This window comes from Schistocerca nitens, chromosome 8 (assembly GCF_023898315.1).
Source record: "Schistocerca nitens isolate TAMUIC-IGC-003100 chromosome 8, iqSchNite1.1, whole genome shotgun sequence".
Lineage (NCBI taxonomy): Eukaryota > Metazoa > Arthropoda > Insecta > Orthoptera > Acrididae > Schistocerca > Schistocerca nitens.
Genome location: NC_064621.1, coordinates 480,554,391 through 480,567,558, shown reverse-complemented (window position 1 = coordinate 480,567,558; position 13,168 = coordinate 480,554,391). Strand labels below are relative to the sequence as shown.

Sequence of the window (13,168 nt, the reverse complement as noted above, 5' to 3'; positions counted from 1 at the left end):
TGTAGACATGCCAATATAAAATAAGGTGGGGAGTACTGCATTGTCAGTAGGGAAGCAGTTATAGCAGAATGAGTTGGTCGAAGATCTCAGTGACTTTGAAGATTTAAAACACATTACATCAAGCTAATTGAAGTGACTACATCATCATAGCAGGGGACTTTAATGCCAGAATTACTAATAGATAATTAGGTAATCTAATAGGAACTGGTGGAGAAGCTATACTAAAAAGAAATTGTGTTATTTTGTAGCTCCTAATAGACTGAAAGTTAACAATTCCTATTGTAAGCATAAACAGTTACAGGGAGTGACATATAAGATAAGAGGTAAGACAAACATTGTATACTATATTATGGAAAGGAAAGTTGCCACTCACCATAAAGAGGTGCTGAGTTGCAGATAGGCGCAACAAAAAGACTGTCACAAATAAAGCTTTCGGCTTGTAAAAGGCCTTTGTCAAAAATAGATGTCTCTCTCTCTCTCTCTCTCTCTCTCTCTCTCTCACACACACACACACACACACACACACACACACTAACAAACTCACGCAAACACAACTCACACACACATGACTGCAGTCTCAGGCAACTGTAACCACACTGCGAGCAGTAGCACCAGTGCATGATGGGAGTGGCAATGGGGTGGGGGTAAGGAAGAAGCTGGAGCAGGGAGGGGGAGGGATAGGAGGGTAGGGGTGGTGGACAATGCAGTGCTAGTGGGGTGCATGCAGGGACAAGGTGGAAAGAGGTTAGGGCAGTTGGGAGGTTAGATGGAGGGCAAGGGAAAGGTGGGGAACGAGGGGGGGGGGGTAGTGGAAGAAGAGAGAAATAAAAAGACTGGGTGTGATGGTGGAATGAGGGCTGTATGGTGCTGGAATGGGAACAGGGAGGTGGGATTGGTGAGAACAATGACTAATTAAGGTTGAAGCCAGGATTATGGGAACGTAGGATATATTGCAGGGAAGTTCCCACCTGCGTGATTCAGAAAAGCTGGTGTTGGTTGGAAGGATCCATATGGCACAGGCTGTGAAGCACATATTGAAATGAAGAATGTCATATTTGGCAGCGTGCTCAGCAACCGGGTTGTCCACTTGTTTCTTGGCCACAGTTTGTCGGTGGCCATGCATGCGGACAGACAGCTTGTTGGTTGTAATGCCCACATAGAATGCAGCACAGTGATCACAGCTTAACTTGTAGATAATATGACTGGTTTCACAGGTAACCTTGCCTTTGATGGGATAGATGATGTTATTGACCAGACTGGAGTAGGTGGTGGTGGGAGGATGTATGGGACAGGTCTTGCATCTAGGTCTATTACAGGGATATGAGCCATGAGGTAAGGGGTTGGGAGCAGAGGTTGTGTAGGGATGAACGGGTACATTGTGTAGGTTCAGTGGACTGCAGAATACCACTGTGGGAGGGGTGGGAAGGATGGTGGTCAGGACATTTCTCATTTCAGGGCACGATAAGAAGTAGTCGAAACTTTGGCAGAGAATGTAATTCAGTTGCTCCAGTTCTGGGTGGTACTGAATTATGAGGGGAATGCTCCTTTGTGGCTGGATGTGGGAGACTGGAAAGATAAGGCACAGTAGATTTGTTTTTGTACACATTGTAATCATCCTCCCAAACTTATAGGACATAAAGATGCAATAGGTAAACAAGTGTTTTTGTTTAACTAAAGGTTATATAACTAGCAAATGTCACTATATTGGTACTGTTTTATGGGAGAGCAATTTGATGTGCATGGGGATTCCAAAATACACCAGAATGTTTGGAGAAAGTACAGTCTTCAAATTTGAGTAATCAACAAACTAGCATGTTATTTAATGCAATTGGAAGAAAAAAAATCTACTCACCAAGCAGCAGCAGGGGAGCAGGAGAACACTGTATGTAGAGATGTCAGACAAATACCATGGCGGCAGATTCCTTGTTTGTGGGGTGGATAATGATGGAGCCATGAGATTTTGGGGGAAGAAGAGCCTGGAGTTCTGCAGTGGACAGATTAGAGTCATGTTGTAGGTACCTGATGAATGGTTGTGAAGTAGTACTGGATGTGAGGAATTCTCAGAAAGCTTGTAAGAGATGATATTTAGGTAGCTGTGGTGGATCAAGTTGGAATTGTGGTTGAAACTATACAAGACTTGGTTCAATGTCAGGTTTCCTGTTGGAATGGTTTTGGGATTGGGTTACTAAGTGATATTCCCTGTTGGCATTACATGTGAAGAAAAGTAGCTCATTCACCAAAGCAGCATGAATAAATGCAGGGTTAGGACTGATAGTGAGACCCTTGGATAATATAGATAATTCAGGATGATGGAGTGCTTTAAGTGAGATGTTGAGAACACCACTGTTGTGACTGGTTCTTGTGCTCATGAATTATCATGATCTGGGAGACAATAGTGAAGGCTGGAGTGTGTTGAGGAGGTTGGGCAAGCTCAGTTTGTAAGAGATGGATGGTGGTTGATGGTGTGGCTGTTTAAGGAGCTACATAGGAACAGGAAGGGGAGCACTATTGTTGAGATAGTTTAGGAGGAGGTGAGGTAGCTTTTTGAGGTGAAGTTTGTATGGTTTGTATGTTGTTGCAGTTTGAAATCAGCTTGGCAGATGATACCATCAGCATGAGGGGCAGATAACTGCAGTATTTTGTAGAAGGAGAGAAGCCTGGTGGAGTGTAAATTGGCAGATGAGGCATATAAGCTACAAATTATTCGAATAAATGCAGGAAATTGCTGTATTTGCAACTATAAAAGAGGCAGGTGTAGAGTAGGATTACATCCAGAAACTGGACATTCAGTATTAGGCCTTCAGGAGTAACTCACAGGGACAAGCAGGTTTCAAGAAACAGAATGTAGGACCTTAGTTTCAATAGTGCAAAGGATGTTTTTGAAAGGAATAGATGTAATATGAGAAGGGATTCATCATGGCAAGAAAAGAGGTTTTGGAATGTTAGAGATGGTGTGAGCAGCAGAAAAGAAAATCAAAGGGTGGAAAAGCATAGAATAAGGGAAGAAAAGCAAGGTAAAAGATCAGAAAAATCAGAAAAATTTGTATGAAAAATCATGAGACTAGCCAAGTCTGAGCTTCTGCTTGATGAGTAGACTTTTTACCTTGTCAGTTACATTATATTTTGAAAAACAGATTATTTTTGTTATTTAAATGAATGTATACATTTCCATAAATAGAAAAATCAAGGTTACAAAACTATGGTACTGAATTTGGCAAAGAATTACATTTTAAAATTAGAACATTTTGGTACACAAAAATTTTAAATACCTGTACAGATAAATTTTGTTGTTTTAAGTTTCTGAAAAGGTAAAATGTGCACCTTATAAATGCATGCCCAGATCTCAGGTGTGGAATCTATGTAAGTTGCAGCACCCATCTCCCTTTTTGGGCAGAGCATCACTGATACCCTGGTTGTGGTGTGAACAATCATGATGTGGAGATGGCATCCATGTCCATGGAGAACTGGGAGGTGAAAGTGGTGAGCAACTCCCCATTGCTGGAGACCTTAGAATATGAGCAAAACTGGACAGTGTGAGGAGCACCCTGACCTCCCATTGGAGCATGAGACAACAGGACCGGTGACGGAGAGTCCAAACCAGGATCCCTGGTGATATCCTACAGTGGTGTGGAAGGTGGAGTCAGCTCTGCCACAGGCTGAGGCTGTGCAGGAGACATTGAACCAACGAGTGCCATGTCCACCATTTAGAGGGCACTGGAGCTAGTGCGGAAAGCTGCAAAGTTGTTGGTCCATCAGACAGAAGTGCCATTGCAGGTGAAAGAGAAGGCTGGAACATTAGTGAATAGATGGCGCCCAGTGACCAGGGCACTGGCAGAGATGGTTGTAAGGCCGGGATGGGGGGTGGGTGCCCACCTGGACTCTGAACTGATTTCAATGGTGCTGGACATCCCAGTCTCCAGTCGAGAGGGAGTAGATGTGGCAACCATTCTGGCATACAATGACTGCCATAACCAGTGGGGATGCCAGTGGAGCAGCATCCTCAGCTGCACCCATGGAGAAGCTGAGCAGGGCTACGGGAATCAATAGGAATCATCTAGTAGGCCATCAGAAAAAACTGGTGGTGAAGTTCAGCAGATATTTTTCATTTAGGTCTCAAAGGTGTGAACCATGTGCTAGGCTTCCCCATTAGATTGGGGGTGAAAGGGAGGGCAGCAAATATGGCAAATGCCTAGCCACATGCAGAAATCACGAAACAAGAGTAACTGGGAAACCTTCCTGAGAAAAAAAAAAAATTGAGAGAGTGAAGTCAATGGTGGCCAAGAAGCAACAGACCATGTACAGAAAACACAAAAATACATCAATGACATTCAGCCAAAACACATTTAGAAATGGACCCACAAAATCCTCATGGATGCTTTCCCAGGGCTGCGCAGTTGGAGGCCAGGAGGAGAACGAAGCCTTGCGAGTTGCCTGTTGGCTAGTACATGGGGGACATGCAGCAACCAAATGCTCTAGCTTCTGGTCAATGCCAGGACAGTACATATGTCTGCAAGCAAAGGCTTTGGTGCAGGAAATGCTGCAGTGATGGTCATGTAACAACTGCAAGATCTCCTGCTGCAAACTCCTGGGAATAACCACCCTGGGAGCTGTTTCACCTGTGGAGAGGGGTGAACCATGTCTAAGACTGAGAGACAATGGCACAAGACAAAGTAGACACAAAGTGGATCGGAAGCACTGCCTGGGGGATGAGAAAACCAATCCTGCTGGAGGAGGCAGGTTACCCTCTTGAGGGTGGGGTCAGACACTGTTGCCGTAGCAACTCGGGTACTAGTGATCAGATACCCATCTACTGTTTGATAGGAGGAGATATCCAAATGAAAATAAATGAGCTCCAAAGTTGGAGTCCAGGCCAGAATAAAGGATCCGTGTGGGCATGGCACACACTGGAGTGAAAATGAATGTCGTAGTTGTGTGTGAAGAGGAACAAGGCCCACTGCTGCAGCCTGTGGGCTGCCTTGCTGAGGATTTGGGTGGGCAGATTAAATAAAGAAACTAATGGCTTGTGGTCTGTAATGATTTGAAATTTGGTGCAATACAGGAAAACATGAATTTTGGTGACCATAGACACAGTTGCCAGAGCCTCCGTCTTGATCCAAGAATAGTGGAGATATGCTGGACTGAGAGTTTTGGATGTGAACATCAGTGGATGCTCTGAGCCATCTGCATTCCAATGGGTGAAGGCTGGCCTCACACTGTACTGTGAGCTGTCCATAGCCAAATCCAGTGGTTTGTCAGGATTAAAAGATGACAGATATGATGCTGACCTGAGGCATTCCATCAGCGTGGTAAAGGCCTGGGTGCATGCTGCAGACTAGACAAAGGAGGAGGTAGAGAGGGCATGCCCCTGGAATGAATTGGTGGTAATAGGCAATTTTACCCAGGAAAGCCTACAGTACTTGTGATGATGAAGGATGCGGAAGGCCCATAATGGCCATGACGAGACTCTCCATGGGTCAAATGCCCTGCCGGAGTTCGTGTGGCCCAGATACTCAAGAGATTTTTGAAAAAATTTGGACTTTTGCAGATTGCAATGCAAATCCATGGTATGGAGTTTTAAAAAAAGGGTCCAGAGACTGTGCAGGTGGTTGCTTCTAGTACATCCAGGTTGTTGAAACAGTGTGGCATAGTGGACATGATCCATTTCAGTTAGCACTGGAAGAATTGTGGGGGCACTTGGCATGCCAAACATCAACTGTTGGTATTGACACAGACCTAAAGGCTCATTAAGAACTGTGATATACTTGGAGACCTAATCCAGGAATAACTGGTGATATGCTTCAGAAAGATCAAGTTTGGAGAAGAATTGACCCCCTGCTAAGTGTGTGAACAGTTCATAAGGTCATGGCAGTGGGTATGTGTTCACCACAGACTGTGAATTCATGGTGACTTTAAAATTGCCACAAAGTTGCAATTTACTAGAGGGTTCTTTCAGGATGACTAGGGGTGTGGCCCGTTCACTAGAGGAAATAGGAACTGCAACCCCAGGAGAGGCAAGCCAGTCCAGCTCTGCCTTGACTTGAGAGCCTAGAGGTATAGGTATCTGCCTAAAAAAAAAAAAAAAAACTAGGACAAGCTTACTTCCTCAATGTTATGTGTGCTTGAAAGTATGTGGCACACCTTAGGCCTTCCGCCAATGTATCCTGAAATTATGAACACAGAGATTTCAATGATTGATAGAGGACTTTAGGAGATACCAACTATGTGGAGTCCATGACTGAAAACCAGGGCCTGAAAGGCATCAACCTGAAAAGCTTTGCTAAACTGGCATCACAGACAACATTAAAAATAGTTGGCAGAGTCACTGATTTATAGGTAACTTCAGCCTTGAACTGGCCAAGCAAAGGGATTTGCCACTTTCCATATTCATAGAGGCACCTGTTTACTGCAACAGTTGTGGAGGACCAAGGTCTGAATATGTTTGGGCATTAAGCAGTGAAACTGCCATGTTGGTATCTATCTGCAGACACAGCTGACACAAGCCAACTAAAACCTCATAAAAAGCTTGTTGGAATCCTGATCAGGAAGTGGCCAAGACAATGACACTTCTTGGATATCCATATCCATGCTGCTTTCTGTACTGTTGTGTGGCAGACTACTGCCATATGGCTTTTTTTCAACACTTACAACAGACGGCCAGATGGACTGACCTGTCATGTTGGGAGTAACAAGATGCACATGCTGACAATAGGGAGCAGTGGCTGGAACACTGTTTATGCACTGTACAGAATCCACAGGATTGTCTAGCTTACACTGGTGCTATGCCATCCTTGCTGGAGGCAGTGGAAGCAGCCAGGTCGCCCTATACTGCTATGATATCACACCATGCTTCCAGATGCTGACCAGTGACATGGGAGACCTCATACTTGTAGGCAATTGACATAATATCTTCAAGGCATAGTATCTCTGATTGGAGGGACCATTGCCAGACTTCCTTATCGCGGGCAGAGTGGATGATAATGTTATGAACCATGACACCTGCATACCATTCTTTTGATCTGGCCATGACAAAATGGCACTTGTGACTAATGCTGTGGGAGTCATGGCCCAGGCATGATGAAACTGATGGGGCTGCTCCTTCCATTGGGAGAATTCAACCTTAGCTACCACAACATTTGTGCAGTGGCAATAACAGGAAGATAACAACAAACATAAATTGCCAAACAACAATGAGGAAGGTTACTGCGAAGGGGCCAACTGGTGCACCTATGATACAAGGTGAGAGAAATCCATGACACAGGCAGTGGATGACATACCTCTGTATCCATAATGTGGAAGGTGTGGAAATGTTGCTTAGGCAATCTTCCGCTGCCTTGTCAAACTATGGGAATGATGGAGGAAACAGAGCCAGAGACAAAGATTTAGGGAGCAGCACCAGCGAAGCATTTTATATGACTGTGATGAGATCCTTCCATTGTTGCACCAATGTTTGAAGCAGAGACCTCATGTCACAACAAGATGCAAAAAGCAACCAAATAATGAAAAGTATGAAATACTATCCTACTTGTCATCAATGTATTCCAACCACAAGAACACACCGACAATAACAGACATAACATGTTACTATGACTAGAAATAACTTGTACAAAAAGACACTTGTTATGGAGTGGCTACACTACTAGCCCTATAATCCTCATCAGAATGTCAACACATAACTGAGGGCATGGAAGACAGGTTGCCTCACACTCAGGATTGGCAGCCTCTGGTGGTTCTAGTGTCTGCATCTTACAGTTGCGCACCAGGATCTCATGTCTGTTATCTATGCTGCTCAGTACCTATACACTGTTACACTTTACATTGCTCTCATTACGTTGTTTTATGTTTTGTAGATGCTTGAAAATGGCATAATGCCAAAACTGAAATCATAAAATAAAACACAAACAGTTGAAAGCAAGATGACAACATAAAATCCTTTAAAATTGTTTATTGTACTGAATACTAGAAAATTAAATATACAGATATGAATTTGTAGTTGTGTAAGATCATTTATCACACAATTATTCTATTAATGTTTCAGACCTGAGTATTTTATTTAAAAAATGGACAGTAATAGTTTATCAATGCCATCATAGTGGTCATCAAGTGTTCACTTGCTGCTTTGATAAACAGCTAGGAACATATGTAACTGATAATTAACAGTTACAGTGCTCCACATGTTTCTGATATTCATAGATTAGACACATCAAACATGTCTTGTGTCATTTTATTTATTAGTTAACTTTTTTTTTTTTTTTTTTTTTTTTTTGCATGGAGTCGTTAGAGAAATGACTGTTGCAAACATCATATGTATAGCATATACACTCCTGGAAATTGAAATAAGAACACCGTGAATTCATTGTCCCAGGAAGGGGAAACTTTATTGACACATTCCTGGGGTCAGATACATCACATGATCACACTGACAGAACCACAGGCACATAGACACAGGCAACAGAGCATGCACAATGTCGGCACTAGTACAGTGTATATCCACCTTTCGCAGCAATGCAGGCTGCTATTCTCCCATGGAGACGATCGTAGAGATGCTGGATGTAGTCCTGTGGAACGGCTTGCCATGCCATTTCCACCTGGCGCCTCAGTTGGACCAGCGTTCGTGCTGGACGTGCAGACCGCGTGAGACGACGCTTCATCCAGTCCCAAACATGCTCAATGGGGGACAGATCCGGAGAACTTGCTGGCCAGGGTAGTTGACTTACACCTTCTAGAGCACGTTGGGTGGCACGGGATACATGCGGACGTGCATTGTCCTGTTGGAACAGCAAGTTCCCTTGCCAGTCTAGGAATGGTAGAACGATGGGTTCGATGACGGTTTGGATGTACCGTGCACTATTCAGTGTCCCCTCGACGATCACCAGTGGTGTACGGCCAGTGTAGGAGATCGCTCCCCACACCATGATGTCGGGTGTTGGCCCTGTGTGCCTCGGTCGTATGCAGTCCTGATTGTGGCGCTCACCTGCACGGCGCCAAACACGCATACGACCATCATTGGCACCAAGGCAGAAGCGACTCTCATCGCTGAAGACGACACGTCTCCATTCGTCCCTCCATTCACGCCTGTCGCGACACCACTGGAGGCGGGCTGCACGATGTTGGGGCGCGAGCGCAAGACGGCCTAACGGTGTGCGGGACCGTAGCCCAGCTTCATGGAGACGATTGCGAATGGTCCTCGCCGATACCCCAGGAGCAACAGTGTCCCTAATTTGCTGGGAAGTGGCGGTGCGGTCCCCTACGGCACTGCGTAGGATCCTACGGTCTTGGCGTGCATCCGTGCGTCGCTGCGGTCCGGTCCCAGGTCGACGGGCACGTGCACCTTCCGCCGACCACTGGCGACAACATCGATGTACTGTGGAGACCTCACGCCCCACGTGTTGAGCAATTCGGCGGTACGTCCACCCGGCCTCCCCGCATGCCCACTATACGCCCTCGCTCAAAGTCCGTCAACTGCACATACGGTTCACGTCCACGCTGTCGCGGCATGCTACCAGTGTTAAAGACTGCGATGGAGCTCCGTATGCCACGGCAAACTGGCTGACACTGATGGCGGCGGTGCACAAATGCTGCGCAGCTAGCGCCATTCGACGGCCAACACCGCGGTTCCTGGTGTGTCCACTGTGCCGTGTGTGTGATCATTGCTTGTACAGCCCTCTCGCAGTGTCCGGAGCAAGTATGGTGGGTCTGACACACCGGTGTCAATGTGTTCTTTTTTCCATTTTCAGGAGTGTATATAGTAGTGTGGTTTCAGTTGCCTGAGACTGCAGTCATGTGTGCGAATGTGTGTGTGTGTGTGTGTGTGTGTGTGTGTGTGTGTGTGTGTGTGTCATCTATTGTTGATGAAGGCCAGTGGCTGAAAGCTTTAATTGTGAGAGTCTTTTTGTTGTGCGTATCTGCGATTCAGCATCTCCGCTATATTGCGAGTAGCAACTTTCCTTTTCATAATATTGTTACATTCCATCCTGGATTTTCCATTGTTTAATGTTAAAATAATTATGTTATACAATAATTATATTATTTTTAAAAATGGTTTACGCATCCAGTGTCCATTATTAGTGCCCAGTTTACATTCTACTCATTTCTACTTAATCTGGTTTAGAACATAATCATAACTTAATGTCATTGAGCTGCTAGACTTTCCAGCTAAGGTTTCTGACAATGAGATAAACACGTTTCTGTAAAAAATAATGTTGTACTGAAAACATTTCTCTTACATGTTCTCACAAATTCTACCAGTTAAGTAAATCATATCAGACTATTTATATGTAAGTAATTTTAATTTTGTGTTTTCTCAAAGACATTTATAAGGGGTGGCCAAAATAAAACCGTCCCCAAAGGTAGTCTAAGTATTTTGTGACAATGTAATGCAAATGGCAAAGAAAATATATGGTATTATGCATCATAAATTCTGATTAGCATACTGAATAGCCATTACATAGCATTAATGTTGATGTTAAGTACACAATTTTGACACTTATTTTATTTTGGTCATCCTGTCACTGTTAACCTGCAGGTTGTGTTAAGGAATAGAATATTTGTAGTTTTGCTAGTGTGGACATTATGTCTGCAATGCAGTTTTTTGAATGAAAAATTTGGCATTGATTACTCCAACGTAGAATGATGATTAATCAGCCAACAAAAAATGCATAACTTCACATGTCACACTACAGTTGAGTATGTGGATTAAGACCTGTAAACACTCTTGCCTGTTCAATTGTGCTATTCAGGAGCTGGCCTAATGAAAGTATATAAGCCAAATAATTGATAATCTATGATTCAGTACAAATGACTGACAGATTTCCAGCATGGGTAAGAGTCATGAAGGGGAAAAGTTACCTAGTTCGTTAGTTAGGGTTAGATAGTTACATGTTCCATGGATGGTTTTGCACACTAGATCACAATGATGTGGAATGTGCCATTTTACACTCACACTGCCAATTAATTTGTACATATAGTTGCGTCCTGAACAGTTCTACATTTATTCATTCCTTATAAAAGGAAGAAAAGATATACAGATGTGAGTTAGTAAATCCTACCCACAACCTTTTACACATTACAATATAGAGATTCTTCTATGAAATAGAAGGATTTGTCAGGGAGAAATTTTCTCAGTTCGTTATCAGACTTTACTTGCTGCCTGTCAGACATTTTATATCAAGGGGTAAGTGAACAAAAATTTTTATTGCAGCATTTTGCATCACCTTTTTTGCTAAAGACAACCTTAATCTGGAGTAATGAATGTCACCTTTCTCTCTGGTATTGTAATTATGTACCTAATTGTTCCTTTTGAACTGTAGTGGATTATTTACAACAGACTTCATGAGGGAAGTTCCAAAATGTGTTGTTTTCAATTTAGATTCTCATCAGTCTGGACCCCTAAGAATTTTGAAATTTCCACACTATTAATTATTTCCTCACCATGTGTTACACTTATCATTGGTGTAGAACCTCTAGATATGCAAACCGAATATGTTGTGTCTTTTTAAAATTGAGGGTGGGTACATTCACAGAAAACCAGTCAATGATACTTTTAAGAACTTCATTTACCATTTCTTCTGTTTCTGTGTGCACACTTTAATTGATTACAATACTAATGTCATCTGCAAAAGGAACTAATTCTGCTTGTCGTATACTAGAAAGAAGATCATTTACATGTATGAAGAACAATAGTGGACCTAAGATTGAATCTTGGGGAATGCTTTATGTGATTTCTCCCCAGACAGAACTATGTCTCTGGAATAAATTGCTTGAATTACAAAGTACAACTTTCTGCATTTTTTTTGTTAGATATGGTATGATCCATTACTTGGCTATACCAATAATCTCATAAAACATCAATTTAGCTAGAAGAATACCATGATTCATACAGTCAAATGCCTTAGAGAGGTCACAGAAAATACCAACTGATGCTATTTTATTATTTAATGCATGTAAAACCTAGTGAGCAAATATATAAATGGTATTCTCAGTAGAGCAACTTTTCTGAAACCCAATCTGTGATTTGCTAAAGATGCTGTTGTTGCTAAGGTGAGATACTGTTCTAGAATACATCATCTTCTCAAAAATTTTGGAGAATGATGTCAGCAGTGAAACAGGTCAGTAATTATTGACATGTCTGTTAGTGGCTGACAAAAGTATGATAAGCATTCAGTTGTCGGGGTAGATTATTTTGGCAGACACAGAAAGGGTGGGAACAGTGAGCGTATTAATTTCATTTCAGAGCATGAATTAAGGCCTTCAGAAACTTACATGGCAGTTGATTAATTGATTACAACACAGTATGTCATTTTATAATTATTGGATTCCATTTCTCATGAATCAGCTCATTTTGTGTTATCGTACAATTAGGGTGCGAGTGTCACTGATTTGATAATGAAATTTCAATCCCAACCTTCTCTTCCGAATGTGTAAATATTTTGCTGACACCCGCCTACATAGGGAGAAATGATCATCATAATAAAATAAGAGAAATCAGAACGGAAAGATTTTGGTGTTTCTTTTTTCCACGCGCCATTCGAGAATGGAATGGTAGAGAAGTAGTATGAAAATGGTTTGATGAACCCTCTGCCAGTGTGAATTGTAGAGTAACCATGTAGGTGTACTAGAGGTAGAATCAGATTAGTATCATTCAGCTTGGTTTAAGCGAAATTTACTGAACGTATTTATTTGCACACAAGATCATGTGGATACATTGGGAAAGCAAAATCACTTCATGGAGTTCTGAGATATGTAACAAGAGATATTCAGAGGAAGAGTCTGCATCGGAACTGACCCACCTCTTATAAAGGCCAAGAAAATAAGTTTGTGAACAATTGACACTGAATAGCTGACAGCTACCAGAATAATGATGAATCAGTTCATTGAAGGCAAAATTGCGGAGTGAAAATGACCACCAAATAAATAAACATCAACATAATGAATTGTTGCATTGGCTCAGAAAAAAGGCCACATAAATCATGCAGGGAAAGAGTTTTGTTATTTTGGAAAACTAAGAGATTGAGGTGCACCTTAACAGCTCTGTTAATTGAATCAAACAATAATTTCCCCTTGGGGGTTTCTAAAATAGCCATTAAGAGATATTCAGATGAAATTATGACCATTTAAATATTGTATTGTAAACTTTTATGTAGTTTATTGAAACTGATATATTTGTCCGCAT

General features: G+C 42.5%; 1 protein-coding gene across 1 annotated transcript in view; it reads left to right on the top strand.

Annotated features, from left to right (window-relative positions):
* The window catches only part of LOC126199627 (nose resistant to fluoxetine protein 6-like), a 192,704-nt gene that overhangs the window by 135,406 nt on the left and 44,130 nt on the right, over positions 1-13,168 (top strand). The window lies entirely within an intron of this gene.